The following is a 17,634-nucleotide window of genomic DNA, read 5'->3' on the forward strand; positions in this document are numbered from 1 at the left end:
GTGAAACTGGCAGACCCAGACCCAAGCTGGGTCAGGGCTTAACCCTAAAGTAGTGTGCCTATGTGCTTGCCTTTAAATTTGTTTGTTTAAATAGTTTACTGTCTAAAGGCTGACACCAACCTTATACCCCAGGCCACTAAAATGCAGTTGTTCTGTGTGCCCAGAATATCAAATGTTCTGGTGCTTACAGGATTGATCTGGGGTTGCACCTGTCAGTGTGATGTTGCATGCACATTGAGTGCACAAGCATGCCACACAGGGTAGGGGGCAGAGGAGTAGCCGAGTTAGTCTGTAACTGGAAAATCTTAAAAAACAACAAATAGTCTTGCAGCATCTTAAAGACTAACAAAACACATAGATGGTATCATGAGCTTTTGTGGGCACAACCCACTTCTTTAGATAAATGGAGTTATTAAAAGTCCAATTTCAAAATAAATAGGGGATGGGAGGTGGGGAGGAAAGAAGGAAAAAAAGGGAAAGAAACAGAGTCTCCATGCAACATGAAGCTTCTAGAGAAGTTGCAAATTGTTCTTAAGTACCCTTGGGGGTTTTTTTTTTTATGTCATTAGGATGTGGAATGTAGCGGGCCATCCAGGGCAGGGGATGTAATTTTAAAGAGTACACAGCCCTCCCACTATTGGTCTGACCTTGAACACCTGCTATACATTAGTTCATCCTGGTGGGACGTGGAATGACACTTCGAAAAGTATCCCCGTCTGATACTGGGAAAGCCATATTTGTTTTGCCCCAGTACTTGATAGGGGACAACCCGGCCTAAAAGAGGATTGTCTGTTATAGAACTGGATGAGTGGCCTCCCTCTTTGAACTGCCCTATGTTGAACAAGTGACCATACATTTTTGACTACGGCAGGCAGAGCCAGACCATTACCCAGAAGCAGAATGGCTCATTTTCAGTGAAAGGCAAGAATGTAACACTGCTTGAGTTTTTCTGTAAATTAGATGAGAAAATACCAAAAAAAGGCTTGTTAGCAAAATCAATTGGGGAAATGGAAAGAAAATGGTAGAATTTCTAGAAGAAAAATTGCTGAAAAGCACTTTGTGGCTGATAAATATTTGTAAACATTAGACCATAGTCTCACTGTGGAAATTGTCATAGTTCCATTGACTTCATTCTTCACTCTTCAGTAGCTACGGATCTGGGTTACCATTTTTTCTCCCTTCACATATTGTATATTATCTATATCTATCTATATCTATATCTTTTATCTATCAATATTTCTTTTTACTATAAGTTTTTGAAATGTGTGTCTATCTGTTTGTCTGTGAGTCCGTTTGTTCAAGAACTCCTCCTACACGGTAAGAGCTAGGACCTCTGTGCATAACTTATCATAACCTAAATCAAGGTAAGAGTTTGGCTGTGTCAGGAAGATGGGCTGTACTGGAATGGGATTGCTTGTCATAGAATCACACAGAAAAGAGACAGAATTACCAAGCAGATGAAAGGGTTTGGCTGGAGTGCACCTTCCCCAATCTAGGACTGCCCCAGCCCCAAGCCTCCCTTCCCCCAGGTGCCCTTTAGAGAGGGAGAGGGGGCTGAAATTCCCCATCTCATTTGTATGGAGACATTGCTGGCTGTTCCCCTCTGTCAGGGAGCGAGGGGAAAATGCATGGTTGATGGCATTCCCCACTCTGGCTGGGAAGTGGAGGGGGCAGATGAACCTGGACCTGTTCCAGCCTGAGTACATGCACCCTCCTCTGCCAGCTCCTCCCTTTGGAGTTGCAGTGGCCGTGGAGAGACACTTCTCACCTGGAGCTCCCACGATGTTCCAGTGAGAGAGGGTTGGGGTTGTCCTCTCTCCCAGGGCAGCCTGCATACAGAACTTACCCCAGAACAATGATTTAAAATGATGCATGAACATGTTCATTTTATTTAAAAGACAAAACAAAAATGAATTGTGTTAAGGACCCAAGGAACGGCGGGTAAATATTGTAGCCCAATGCAGTTCCCAAGGAAGTGAAGTGCAAAAGGAAGGCCATGTGTAAGTAAACTTCTAGTACTAAGATATAAATGCTCTTCTACTTGGTCATTATGGCTTTCCAAAAAACAGTCTCCACTACATTGCTCCCATGGTTACCTTTGTAGTAACTTTTTTGTTTGGTTTATATCATTTTAAAATTAACAAATAAAGCTGGTTGGGAACTGTAATTTCCATTCAATGGGAAATTCCAGCATTTTATTTTTTTGTTGTTCTGAATCAGAACAAGCAACTAACATTTATTGAAACTTCCAGTGAAATGTGAAAGTTTGATTCAGAAAAACTGAAATGCTCTTTCAGTAATGTTGAAATGGAATTTCTATTTCCTTGCTCTTATCTGAAACAATTGAAATAAATAGGATCTTTGGGGGCTTTTAAAGCATTCGTTTCCACTGATAGCTTGTTCTTAAGTTCTGTTTGTGATACTCCCAATGAGCAGCAGAGAGAATTATTTCAGTGTCACAAATAGAAGAATATGATTTCATGTAGAAAAGCAGAAACAACCATAAATTCCTAAAAAAATAAAGATCCTTCTTGTCATATGTAAATCAGTGGGAGTCTTTCCATTTATTTTAATGGAAACTAGAGCAGACTGTAGGAGATTTGACTGTTGACACAGTATGCTGTGAGCATTTATCAGCTATGCCCCCTCCAAAGGACTTCTTACTTGCATAACATTAATCATGTTAGCATGTGTGACATAGTGAACTGTCACCAAATGGGAAGAAAACAACCCCCTTCCCAAAGTTCTCTGAGAAGCAGGTAGTGGACTACCTCCAAGAAATTAGAATTAGGGTGTGGCCCAGCTGACTCTAAATAATCACTAATCAAAGCAGAGGCAGCTGGGACTGGGAGTCTATATAAATCATGCCAAGCCCATAGCTTGGGTGAACCAGCTTCAGGAGAAGTATTGCTGAAATAGGGCCGGGGGGGAATCTCAGAGCATAGAACCTAACAAGAACTCAGGAAGGATAGAACAGAGCCAGAAACAGGGAGGCCCAGAATACCAAAGAACAGGCCTGAACTTAGAAAGCAAGGTAAGGAATCAAGGAGAATTTGGGGCCAGATTGGGCTCTATCTCTATTTAAAGACTTGAATTTAGAGGTCTTCAAATAAAAGAAACTTTAATATAATATGAGGTACAAGGTGCATGGATGTATAGGATTTGAGTGAAAAATAAACCCAACCAACTTTGTTTAAAGAACCATTACATTCCCTCCTTCCTTCCTGACACACACATGTCCCTGCCTTATTTGTGTTTGTCAGGAATAACCTGCAACAGCTGATTCTAGGCCTCTGTTTTGCCAAGGGATTGAGGAACTGTTCCTTAGGGTCCAACCTAAGTTGTCAAAGCCAGTTCTCATTGTATTGCCAGAGCAAAGAGCATTTTCTGGTTTAAAATTCAAGTTTAAAAAATAGTCTTTTATACATGCAAATGCATGACTCTGAAGGGTAGAAAATGTGATTTAAAAAAAAAACTTTGCAAAAGGTCATGCATCTGAATTAGCATAATATGTTAGTCCTTTCAGCTTCCTCTATTTGCATAAATCCTTTGAAAACCCATTACAAAATAGTTAATTTAAATAATTTAAAGAATAATTATTTAAATGTTTTACTTTTTTGAATAAGGGCATGAGGAAAACATGCCTAACAATATAGAGTTAATGGTCTGTCATATTTAAAATAATTTACAAACCTTTATCTAAAAAAGGAAAATGAATGAGCTGACTCCATTATAATCCAAAGTGATAGGCAGATGCCATGTCTATTTGAAGTTTTATTCTCTTGGGGCTTGCGTGATCTTCTAGTATTTGCACACACCAAAGGGCTATATATATTAATAGGAATCTTACTGTGGGGCTATAATCTGGCCATTAAAGAATTGTGCCCTGGTTCAGCATGGCATGGGACTATTTTTGTGCTTAAAGCTAAGCAAGTACTTTGAGATGATGTTTAACCTCGAATCCTCCTCTCACTGTAATTAGTAAAACTTTCCCTGAGATCAGTGGTGCAGGATCAGCATGGATACTTAGTCTTGCAGCATGTGCAGTCCTAAAAGGGGTAAAGAACCTTTTAGGTGGGAACCTACATGGGTGGGAAATATTCAAGAGACGGGACAAAACCAATATTCATACCGCATCTGGAAATAGCACAGATACGCAGAGAGGGTTGAGGCTCTTGTGCAAACTAATTCTCTCTTGCCTTCTGCATGGTGCTGCTACTTATTTTCCAATCTGTTACTGGCTCTAGAATGGGGAGAAACTCAGAACACTGTTTTCAGGGAACAAAACCAAATCCACCCATTGAATTTGGATTAATCTTCTACCCTATTTGCTGGTGAGGAGTGACTGTGGGAAAGGACTCCTACATCTTACTGATGGGGTATTCCCATTTCATCATTGCAGTGTCTCCTTTCTCACTCCTCAGATTATTATTGTAGGGAAAATATTCCCCTTGCTCTGTCATCTTGCCCCTGAATGAGTTTAATTTTGGAGCTGTTGGTCAGATATATGACACTAGGACAAATGTCTCCTTTACAGTTTCTTCCCTATCAACTGTAATTGGACCTTCCCCCTCTAGCCCATTCCTGTTTTGGGTCAGCAGTTCTGTTAAAACCAGAGGATACTGTTCTTGGACTATGGGCCTTGACTATAAGAGGCATCTGTTTCCATTGAATATTCATTCTATGGGAATATGGTTTCATCGCATGTATTTAGTCATTTAATACAATGGGTGTGAGTCTCCATTACTTTACATTTTGTAGTCATCTCTGTACCAGTTTCAAAATGAATGTGAAACACCTATCGGGATTGTAGCATTTTGCACACGTGTTCAAATGGAAGGGACTGTTCAAGTTGTAAGGGAGCAGAGAATTGAGCCCAAAGGTAGAACTGCTATCGTTTATTTACCACAACTTTATTTTTCTATTTCCTATATTTTCTCCATGATGTTGGTGTATGGTCTTAGTACTTCACACTCTTTCCCCTTTTCAGTTGTACACAAATTTTGCAAAGCTATCTTATGCCAGCTTGCTGAATTTCAAACTAAACAAGCAGGAGTTGCAGCACTGCAATTTACCTTTTGCAAAGATATAATTTTCCCCTGCACTTCGCAAAATCGGGAATAGTACTTAATTTTCTTATGCGAGTCAAAGGAGTGTTGTCAGGAATGATTACTTATGCTCATAGTATTTGAGAAGGTAAAATGCTAGATCAAGGAAATGCTGCTTAAATATAATTTGTATAAAATGATCAGAAAGCAAATAGTTAGCTTTGCATATTTTGAGTCATTTTATTATTTGCAAGTATTTGGATAGTTACAGAGTATTTGCTCATGTAAATCACTCAAAGTAAATGTTCATGAATCCCCAGAGTTATACAAATAGAATAGGAGTGAACAGTCATCTGAAAACTGATACTTATAAAATTAACCCAATAGAGCGGGCCACTGCAAGGCCCATGCATAACTTGTCAATGGAGTTCCACAATCCTTACTTTGAGGCTTCAGTTAAAATGTACCTGCACTAAGGCCTTATATTGCCCCTCTCGCAAAGTTTATACTTCATTTTATAATTGCAATGAAGAATGTAGGAAAGGAAAGCCAAAAATAGCTCTGCTTCCACTCCATGCTCCAAGTTTTTCCCTACTTGCATGCTAGCTGAACTGTCTGGCTTAAAAGAAAAGCCGGTACAACTTCAGAATATGGCTACTAACAGGTTTTTGCATATGCGACTTTTTCACTATCACTTTGATTTTCTTTACTGCTTCCTGCTTTTCCCAGTCATCCACTTGTTTCTGTGGATGGTAGGGTCTAGCTAGAGTAACAAATGGTCAATAGATTGTCCCCAACATATTTGAAATGGTAAAATAGTTCACCTGATTTTTGGCATTATCTTTGCCAGTATCAAAAGCCTCACTAAAGTAAAAATATAGCACATCTCCCCCTTCCAGACTATCCACAAGGCTCGTTACCCTGTTAAAGAAACTATCCAATGGGTTTGGCCTCATGCTCTTACTTATCACCTTATCTTCTAGGTATTTCCAAATGGATTGCTTATTTGTTCCATCATCTTTCTGGGTATTAAAGTTAAGCTGACTGCTCTGTAGTTCCCTGGGTTGTCCTTATTTCCCTTTTGATAGATGGGAATTATATTTATCTTTTTCCAGTCCTCTGTAATCTTTGACTTTTCCATGTTTTTTCAGCGAATGCTGAAACCTTTGTTACAAGAAGCTTAAGAAATACAATACATCAGTAGAGGCTGTTTATCTGAATACACAGAGAGCTAGCTGAAAGCATACAAAACATATACTGTTGTCAAATCATAATAGTTTCAACAATATTAATGATCCTGCAGATGAAAACAATTTAAGAAATATGCTAAATGCTTTTACCTATGGTAATCAGAGGGATAAATGAAGTGCTATAATTCCAGGATTAGACATACAAATACCAGGACAACAAATGCCTTTGCATAGTAATAATTTCTGAAATACTATACCAGGAATATTAATTAAAAACAACAACAAAAAAACCCAGCACCCCACTTTTGTCTTGGGAATGTGCATCTGTTTTAATGTAATGTGTAGGGTCTATATTACTGTCAAAATGTAAACATAAATGCCATGCTAAAACTTTACAATGCATGCTCCACATACACAGGGAAGGTGGTTATTGGTGCCGCCTTGTCTGAGGGGGAAAATGTTAAAAGTTACATAAGGAAGATGTACTAGATAAAACTGTGAAACTCCTCCCTGTTATGAATTAAAAAAGGGAGTAAGCATAGAATCGTTGAAACAATTTGGCAACTGCTTTCTTTCAGAGGTTGTGGTAACATATCTATAATGGAATAAAAGTTGAAGGTTGTGCTCTTTTAATGGAATCATAGAATGATAGGTTTAGAAGAGACTTCAGGAGGCTGAGTCCAACCTCCTGCTAAAAGCCGGACCGACCCCAACTAAATCATCCCAGCCAGGACTTTGTCAAGATGAGACTTTAAAACCACTAAGGTAACCCATTCCAGTGTTTTACCTCTAAAAAAAGCTTTTCCTAATATCCAACCTAGACCTCCCCCCCCTGCAGCTTGAGACCATTGCTATTCATTCTGTCATCTGTCACTACTGAGAACAACTTCTAGCCATCAGTGTTCCTTCTAAACTGCTTGGCAGCACAGCTTCACAGGTGATTAATCAGCCCCGCCCAGTTAGTTAGCTCCATGCCTGGAGCCCTGAGCTTCTGAATGGGCAGGGCTGATTAAACACCTGTGCAGCTGTGCTGTGCCTCCTCCTTCCCTCCCCCAAGCATAGAGGGAACACTGCTCTCTATCCTCTTTGGAAGCTCTTGCTATCACATCCCCCCCTCACTCTTTTCTCTTCTGCAGACTAAATAAGCCCAAATCCCTCAACCTCTCCACATATGTCATGTGCCCCCTAATCATTTTGGTTGCCCTCCGCTGGAGTTTCTCCAATGCACCCACATCCTTTAGGTAACTGGGGCCCCAGAACTGGATGCAGTACTCCAGATGTGGCCTCACCAATGCCGAATAAAGGGGAATAATCACTTCTCTAGATCTGCTGGCAATGCTCCTCCTAATGCACCCTACTATGTCATTAGCCTTCTTGGCTACAAGGGCACACTGATGACTCATATCCATCTTCTCATAAATTGTAATCCCCAGGTCTTTTTCTGCTGAACCTGCTGCTTTGTCATTCAGTCCCCAGCCTGTAACAGTGCTTGGTATTCTTCAGTCCCGAGTGCAGGACTCTGCACTTGTCCTTGTTGAACCCCCTCAGATTTCATTTGGTCCAGTCAATGTGTCTAGGTCACTTTTGGCTCATTATGCTTAAACTCTGCTCAGAATCTGTGCACACTGAAGTCACACTGGAGATCTCAATATAGGGCTGAAGTCACAAGTAAATATCACCTGGCCCACTGCACAGGGATGAATCTCACTTAGCCGATGTAGTCTTTCTGTTTTGTGGAAATCTTTATAGGGGTGAGGTATAAAAGAAAAAGAATTATTTTCCCCTGGACAACAGAACCACTCAATCATGAAACTCATTTTTCATGTTTATCGCAAATTAGAACAACATTTTCTTTGTACATCTGTATCTCCATCTGAAGAGTTTATGACTTGTTCATGTTCTTTAAAGGTCCAATTCTTCATGATGTATTTCATTGCAATATGTGATTAATTAAAATGATATATCAATATTTTTTTTAAATGTCACCTGTTTAATCAATCCAATTAGTTTGGAAGTGTCACTGTTACAAGAAGTGGGAGATTCAAAGTGCCACTGACAAATACATTTTTACAAGGTGCATTTCAGAAGCTATATTTTACAATGTAGAAACAGCAGCTTCATTTTGCTGGGAAAGGAGAGGAGGGGAGGAATTGGAATTCATTTGGTTTGTTGAATGGCAATGGATTTTTTTCACAATGACTCTTTTCCCATTTCCTCTGAGTTAAGCAAATGCTGCTAGTATTATCTACAAACAATCTCCTCTATTTCTACAGTGCCTAGGACAATGGGAGTCCTGGTCCATGACTTGTGCTTCAAGGTGCTGTTGCCATAATAAATACAGATGAATCAGCAGTGGTGTTGATTCAGCTGCACCAAAGCACCAACATAAATTAGCTTACTCTTTGGGGATTCTGGCCTTTATTATACATACAAACTAGATTCAGGATCTGTTGTATAAGTTTCTGTACAGTGTTAGGATACAGCAATTTAGGCCTGTTGTGAAAGGCCTATACTTTAAGAATTTAAGTATTTTTTATCACTTTGTTTATAATACCTCTTTAGTAGCTAAGAATCAAAATCACAGTCCATCTGTATATGGGCCTTCTCCCATTATGATAGTCTGAGGCCTTTTTCTTAAGCCAGGCCTTTTGGCTAAGCAGCAGGGGAAGCCATAAATTGGTAAACCTATGCTCACATCCTCTCCAGTCACACTGAAAGAAGGTGTTAAGAAACTGTTAAGAGGGGGATCCAATCTAAAAGCTGCAGAAAAAAGATCCAAGAATGTTTAAAGAAAATGTAGGTTCATAGCTTTCTGTCTGGTAAGGACCCCCTTATTATTGGTTGGAGTTGTGAAGTCCTCATTTCTTTATTGTTTTATCATAATGGTCCCACTTCCTTATTGATTGTCTGTATGATCGCTGTCTGGTTCTATGATTGTTTCTGTCTACTGTATAATTTTGCTGGGTGTAAAATGATGACGGAAGTAGGATACAACTGATTAGAATTAGATAATTAGCGTGGGAAAGTGAGGAAACAGATTGACAGAGCTAGACAAGTACACACAAATCAAATACCAGGCCAAACAAGGAAAATAACAGAATAACACTGGTCATCACCTACATCCCCTCCCTGCCCAGCTTAAACCCCTCCAGTGCATCATTGACAATTTTAAACTATCCTGGAAAATAATCACTCAATCTCACTGAACTTGAAAGAAAGGTCAATACTCACCTATAGACTACCCCACAACCTGAAGCAAATACTTACCAGCAGCCACATACCACTCCTCAGATACTCACCCAGGAACCTAGCCCTGTAACAAACTCTGTTGCCAACTTTGTCTTTATATCTATGCAAATGACACCATCATAATACCTAACCACATAAGCTACAACATGAGGGGCTCATACAACTGCACATCCTCTAATGCAGGCATGTCAAACTGGCATTTGGAGGGCTGCATGTGGCCCAATCAAAATTTTTTGCAGCCTGCCAGAACATTTTGATAAAAGAATGAAGTGTGGCCGAGAGTCTGCTCATGGCTGGCTGTGCCACTCTGCAACACAGCAACTGCTCATGGCCAGCCGGGCTGTTCTGTGCATGTGCTCATGGCTGGCTGGGTACTCTGTGCTGGGCACTCCAGCAGGCACTCACAGCTGGCCACTATGCTCATGCCACCCCAGCACCTTAGGCAGCAATATCGACTTCAGGACCCAGGTATTAGGTTGAGGGATCTGGCTCTGGGGGAGGAGGGAGGCATAAAGTTGGGGGGGGCTGGCTGTGGGGGAGTGGGAGGGGATATTTTGTTTATATTTTGGTGGTTATTTATTTATTCCCAAATAAAAGCACAAAATATATATTAATTTTATATCAATAAATGTCAATTTTTTATAATTGCATGAATAATTATCTTTATGCAAAATCTCAAACTTACGAAGTATCTGAAATTTTCACAGAAGCCTGTTCTATTTGATTAACCATGGTCTATACTTGTTTTTATTTCAACAAAACAAGTTATGTATCATATTCAAAATGTAAAGGTACCTTAAATTTATATTTAATTTAAAAATCATGTAAAATTATTTAATATGAGCACATAACAATTTTACACATCAAATTATTGTAATATTATAAAATAAACCTAAAACATAATCTGTAAAATAAATAACTCTGACTTTCTAACAAAGTACATTTTCTTTTGTGGTCCTAGGGTTGCCAGGTGTCCGGAATTGGTCCCTTCTGCCTGGCACCTAAAATGCTGGGGGGTTTTTTGCTCAACAACAAATTTTTTTTTTTTTTTTGGTCAAACCATCTGGGAACCCTAGGTGGCCCTGAAAGCTATCAGTTATTGTTTGCGTGGCCCTCAGTGGGCTTTGAGTTTGACATACCTGCTCTAATGTGATATCTTCCATCAAGTGCCAGCAATGCCCCTTTGCCATGGATATTGGTCAAACTGGACACAAATCAGACATCAGGAATGGTAACACACACAAATCTATAGGGGAACATGTTAGCCTACCTGGACATTCAATAATGGATTTAAAAGTAGTCATTCTTCTACAAAGGAGTTTTACTACCCAATTACAGATGGAGATTGATTAAAAGGAATTCATTTACAAATTTGACACTGTTACCCTGGGCTTGAATAAAGATATTAACTGGCACTACAAAGGAAATTTCCCCTGCCTTTGACATTTGCATTTTCATATCAAAACTGACGAAGAGGTCACTTCTGGTTTATATAATTAGTTTCCTTAACACGGATCCTACAATTGACAGGTAACTGTTTTTGCTGTTATATATACCTTGGATTCTGATATTTCCACTCCAGCTATTCTGATGAAGTGGGTTTTACCCTTGAAAGGTCATGGTCTTTAGAGTTACAGACTAACATAGCTATCCTTCTGAGACACATTGTAATATGTTAGGACTGGTTAGTTAAATTTCAGTAAAATGGCAGGTTAAGGTATAATGAAGTAGATCTCAAATTTTACTACATAGACTGAAGTCAAACAGGAAGTAGGGGGAGGAAATCGGAATCCTATTTTGCTAAAGGGAGGGAATGGGAACAAGGAATAGGGACACAGGCAAGGTTCTCTGGTGTCAGAGCAGGGAAGAGATGTTAACAAGGTAGTGCACTAGTCTATTCCTTGATGGGTCCACTTCATTTGAAATATTTTTCATATGGTTCAATATTTCCAACTCACTAATGGTTTTAATCCATCACGCTTCCTAAGCACTTTTCCACCCCACAGCTCTGGAATACGATGACTCTGATGTCCTTGGGAGGTGGAAGCACATCATTCATACTTAGGAGTGGTTTGCATCTATATCCTGCAGTGTTTGAGGGAATATGACCTAGAAGAGCTATAGCCAAATTCATGTGGCTTAAATTTAGGACAAAAGATCTGATTTGAAATTATGAGACTTCATTGGTTTGCTCCCGATTTATGTGTGTGCACACTCCATGCCCTATGGATTATATATGTGATCTGAATTTGTAGACAACGTACCAGTAGGTACATTCAAGAAGGAGAGAGAAAAATCTTGCAATTCTGTTTGACTCTTGTTTTAGCCAAAAAGATCACTGATCTCACAAAACATTTTAAAACATAAGGGTCAAATTCCTGGTGAAATAGTCCTGAGGTTATTTTACTATATAGATTGAAGTCAAACAGGAAGTAAGGGGAGGAAATTGGAAATTTTGCTAAAGGTGGGTGGGGGGGATGGGACCAGTTTTGGTCCAAAATCTGATCCCAAGTCAATCATAGCAGTTCTCAACTGATATTGGAAGGAAAAATACTCGAACATTGAGTTTGGAAACACTTAAGGAAATAAATAACATAGCTTCCCTGGTGCGTTGCTTATTTTACAATGGAACCAATGTAATCCATCACTAAAGATAAGAAAATGCTTCAATTACAATCAAACTAGTTCAGGATTGGATTATTTTGAAAGTGGAGAGTCTTACATTGAATGTGGTCAGTGAAAAATAATGATGGTGGAATTAGATGGTTGATTTTGGTGAATCAGGGTCATATTGGCGTTTGTGCTGACAACGTTCACTCTTAGCCCTTTTTCTTTGGGGCTACTAAAATGTACAATTATGAATGTATGTATTTGTGACATACTGTAGCCTATTACCCCCTGTATTCACTGTTGTATAATTATATGTTTTGGACTAAGTGTGCCTTGTGAGGTATAATTTGAAATGTCTCGATTTGATGAACCTCATTCACCTCTTGGAACGTGTATGTTGTAAATTAAGTTGAGATTTTGCTATATGCTTGTTATTGAAACATGTGAGTCGGGGAAACAACCATAGACTAGAGGTGACCAACACTGAGCAAGGTGTTAAGCAGTCATCACTGATATTTACAGCTTCCCTGCTGGTGAATTGAGAAATTTAAAATTAGTAATCCAGGATGGTCAGCAGCTCACATACACTATGGGAACTGCCTCGCACCATGCCACAGCAAGGATTTTTAAGAGTATTAATGAGGGACTGTGACATCACCATGCCTGCTTCTACTCTTCCCCTCCCTCCCTCTCTACACAAGGAAGCAGGATCATCTGGTAAACAATGTTGATCCTTTGGGACTGCCTGGAAATAACTGGAGTTCCTAGATACATCGATTCAACTAAACTCACATGAGAACTAAATCCTATTTCAGATTCTGGATATGAGAGTATGCAGCGATATTACTGAAATATACCACCATTTCCCCCCAAAGTAGTTAGCCAGCTCCTCAGCTGTTATAAGTTGACATAACTGTGGCATTGCACCCAGGGGGCATCGTAAGTGCTCTGTAGAAGGACTGTTTGTATCCTGCTATGAGAGAACCACAATATAAATATTAATAAAATCATAGAACTGGAAGAAATCTCAAGAGGGGTCATCAAGTCTAGTCCCCTGAATTCATGGCTGGACCAATTACCATCTAGACTATCCGTTTCAGGTGCTTGTCTAACCTGCTCTTAAATATCTCCAAAGATGGAGATTAAACAGTCTCCCTATACAATTTGTCAGTGCTTAAACACCCTGGCAATTAGGAAGTTTCTCTCAATATCCAATCTAAACTTCCCTTGCTGCAATCTAAGCCCATTGTTTCTTGTCCTATCATAAGAGGTTTCTCCTTCCTCTTTGTAACAACCTTTTTTTTTTTTTTTACTTGGAAGCTGTTATCATGTCCCCTCTTCATCTTCTCCTTTCTAGACTAAACAAACCCAATTCTTTCATTCTTCCCTCATAGGTCATGTTTTCTAGACCTCTAATCATGCTTGTTTGCTCTTCTCTGGACCTTCTCCAGTTTAACATCTTTCCTGAAATGTGGCACCCGTATTGGACACAATTCTTCAGTAGAGGCCCAATCTGAGCAGAGTAGAGCTGAAGAACTACTTCTCATGCCTTGCTTGCAACATCCCAGAATATTACAAAAAAGCAAACAAGATCACACTGTTAACTTATACTTAGCTTGTGACCCCTAGATTCCTTTCCACGGTACTTCTTCCTTCACATTTCCCAAGGCAAACATCTTGATAGCTTACTGATGGCTTTTAACAGAAGATGAAACAAGAACTACAACAATACTGTAACCTTACATTTGGTATAATAAATATGCAGAAGTCACAAAACTGAAAGAAAGGGGTTTCACAAGTCATAGTTACCCATATTATGCCTATGAATACAGAGAGAAAACCAAATATTTCAAGTGTGTAATTTAAAAAAAAGTTTCCTGAAGTACTACTTGTTACTAAAAGACTAACAAAACATGTAGATGGTATCATGAGCTTTCGTGGGCACAACCCACTTCTTGATACCATCTTGTTTTGTTAGTCTTTAAGGTGCTACTAGGCTATTTGTTGTTTAAGTTTTTCCTGTTACAGACTAACTTGGCTACCCCTCTGAAGGTACTTGTTACTGTTTGTAGTGATTTTAAGAACAGAGAATATCACTAAAACCGGTAATATCCATGAAACTAGATTGAATTGTGTAATCTTGTATAAATTGTGTTACAAATGAGATGACAGTATAATTTGATCCGTTAAATTTTAAAATTCCAGGCTTTCAATAAGAACCTGGAAACTGAATAAGTAACTAACTGTAACCATATCTGGGACTCACTCTGTACATGAATTGTCCTATCTTGCTTCAGTTCACCAGGGGGGAAAAAACCTTCAACACTGGGGAAGTGTAAGACAGAAAACTCTCAAGGTGATATTTTGTAGGAACTAATTGAAGTGTTTCTACTCTCCGTGACATTATGGGTATGTCTACACAGTAACATCGTCTGCATCTACACTACAAGCAGTTACTTTGACATAATGTTGAAATAATGTCGAGCTGGAGGACTTTGTATTCCAACTCCTTTAACCCTCATTGTACAAGGAGTAAGGGAAGTCAGAGGAAGAGTGCTCTTCTTCAGACTTCCTGCCATGTAGACAGCGCCAAAAGCCGAAATAAGCTCTTTTGACTTAAGCTACACAATTGATGTAGCTCAAGTTTTGTCATTTATTTTGGCTTTAGCCCTGCTGTGTAGACATGCCCAGAGATAATTCTATGCTATTATTTTACAATAGTATGTCCTTTTCTGGAGTGGTGATATACAGTCATAACCAGGGCTAAGTAGAAAACATATTTACTTTTCCATAGACCAGCATATTTAATTTACTTTGAATGTTTTCATTAACTATCTTTGAGGGGTGGGTGGGTGTGTGTGGGGGGGGGGGGGGAGGACTTAAACTCATTTGAGTTTTCAAAAACTGAAACCCAAACAACTTTCAGCTTCTGGATTTTCTCTCATTTTTGGCACATCTAGGTACAGTGGGGGGGTACTGTGGGGTAAGGGGATGGTACTTTTGACTTTGCAGAAAAATCTTGACCACCCAGCCTTGCAGAAAAACATCTCCAGACACAATAGCTGAAACCATAATGGTAGGAATTAACTTCTCCATCACCTTCACTTCCCTGACGAGTGAATTGCAAAGACTAACTGGAGCCATATATCAATGTAACCATAAGTGAGGGTGTTCTAATTTTAAGTGTAAAGCTGTGCTTTTGCAGCCTTAATGTTACATAACTAGAATCAGTAATGAAATCCAAAACTAAGGATCTAATTGACAATTAACTTATTTCATAATAACCTGGTAGTGTAGACATAGGTATAGAGAAGGTACCACAGTTGTAGTCTGTGGAGAGTCGAGTTAAGTTATTTCAAAATAACTCCCAAAATAACTATTTTGAAATAAGCTTATTTTTCTTCACAAGCAGGAGTTAATGTCAAAACAACAAGCCCATTATTTAGAAATAACAGGCTTGGTAGTGTGGACGCTCGCCTTATTTCAAAATAAGGGGAGTTATTTTAAAATAACTCCCCAGTGTAGACATGCCCTCTATGTTCTTCTAGAAGCATAGCTTAATGTTGCCATTTATAGCACAACAATAGCAATATGACTCTTGTAGAACAAGCATGACAGAGTCCATAACTTTTTTGCATTCACCGTCTAGTGAACACTGCCAAATCCCCAGGTCTGACGGGATTTCCTGGGACTAGCAAATGCTGCAATATGTCAGTGTTAGAAAGCAGTTATAGTTTCACTATAAGGAACACTTAGAAATACCTCTGGTCACATTAATTTTCAGCTTACTAATAGCTTTTAAAAGCATCATCTCAGACTTAATCCGCTCACCATGATGCAGCCAGTGATGACAAATGAGCTGTGAGTAGGCAGATTCCCCTCTGCTCACCTCCAATAACAATCAAATTCCTGCATTGTGCATTAGCTTCGGGGACTGGATTAGCCTTTTAGCATTCTACTAGAAAGCACTTTGCAGCAATTCTGAGATCACAAAAGCATGAAATACCCATGTCAAGTATAAATCCTACTTTAAGGACCTGACTTTCATCTCATATCATTGTGAATCTAGGGTAATTCTGTTAGTCAATGCAGTTACGCATTGTTTTTACAGTGCAATATATGTCTACATTGTAATAAAAAAAACCCATTACATTGAGATTTAGAGACTGAATCAGCTGACTTGAGGTTGTGAAGCTATAAAATTACTGTATAGTTGTTTAGGCTTAAGCTGAAGTTCAGGCTCTGAGACCTCCCACACTTCTAGGTTCTCAAACCAGGTTCCAGCCTAAATGTCTGCACTGCAATTCCAGCCTGAGCCGGGCTACCACAAGTCAGAGGACCTGGGCCAGCAGCGGAAGTGCCACAGTTCTTTTAATGCACTGTACATATGTCTAATATGTAGTAAATCAATAAAACATCATGAGAGCAGAAACTGGATGGAGAGGGAGAAGGAAAGGGGGTCACATGTAAAAACTACAAAGAATCAAAGTTACATTCCTCTCTCACTGAACATGATCTTTCTCTCTGACTTACTGCTGAGTTCTGTCCTGTTACCCCCGCCAGCTTGCAATGTGTATTACTCCTTCAATTGACTGTATGGTCTGGAAATAATCTGCCTAAATTCCTACTGGGTCACAAAAACTTAATATTCAGATCCTGCAAATTGTGGCCAGAATTCTGAAGTAATAGGAGAGGGGGCCACTTTCTTCTAAACTGTTGAACTATAGTACCATTAAGAAGTAAAATTTCTATAAATCTAGAGAAACAATTGACTGGGAAACTGAATTCCATTTCCACAAACACTTTGGAGGTTTTGGAGAGAAGTCAAAACCTTAAATTGTTTTTTTTTAAAGACGTGAAATGCCACAATATTTTGGTGGAAACACTTAAATAATCCAGGCCAGTTTATGTTGAAATCAATACATTCCCATTTTTATTTTGACAAACTGGCATCTTCTGACAGGGGAATGTTCTGCTGAATGTTCCAACCACCTCTAAGAAATATGAGGTAGCTTCCAAATATGTGAAGAGAAAAGATTTACCAAGTTATTTCCCCTGCTGAAATGGTTAGGAGAGGATCTTACAGCTGTATCCTTCTAGTTATTCAGCAAGACTTGCATTTGCTCCCCCTTACATTTTAGAGACTGCCCTGTACTATGTCATAACACTGGCAGTCAGACTCTTTTGTTCTTCATATGTTCCCTACTGGCTGCCTTTCAGATTTGCAACTTGTGGAAACTACCTTGTAAAATAACAAGAAATTACCTGCAGCCTCTATATTTCCATGTGTAAGTAGATTTGTGTAACACCTAGAATATTATCATCCTTCATCATAATAGATTCTGAACAAATAGAGAGAAGTTGCCTACAAACATACATTCAGACAAATTTGAAAATTTTCTGACCATGTTTACAATCTTTTCACTTCATTGTTCCCTTTACAAGATTTGTACAGTGATCCAATGTTATTAGCAAGAATTCTTGCAAGAGCAATACTAAGATATAAGACTTGGCTAAAGGTTTTATCTCTTTAAGAA

At 39.1% G+C, this 17,634-nt stretch overlaps 1 long non-coding RNA gene across 1 annotated transcript in view; it reads left to right on the forward strand.

The window, feature by feature from the left end:
- The first annotated feature begins 2,918 nt into the window (after window positions 1-2,918).
- LOC142829482 (uncharacterized) overlaps window positions 2,919-17,634 on the forward strand; it is a 48,790-nt gene continuing 34,074 nt past the window's right edge. The window contains exon 1 of the long non-coding RNA XR_012903908.1: window positions 2,919-3,034. This is a non-coding gene — a long non-coding RNA (uncharacterized LOC142829482). The remainder of the gene's footprint in view (window positions 3,035-17,634) is intronic.

This window comes from Pelodiscus sinensis, chromosome 5 (genome assembly GCF_049634645.1).
Source record: "Pelodiscus sinensis isolate JC-2024 chromosome 5, ASM4963464v1, whole genome shotgun sequence".
In the NCBI taxonomy this organism is placed as follows: Eukaryota; Metazoa; Chordata; order Testudines; family Trionychidae; genus Pelodiscus; species Pelodiscus sinensis.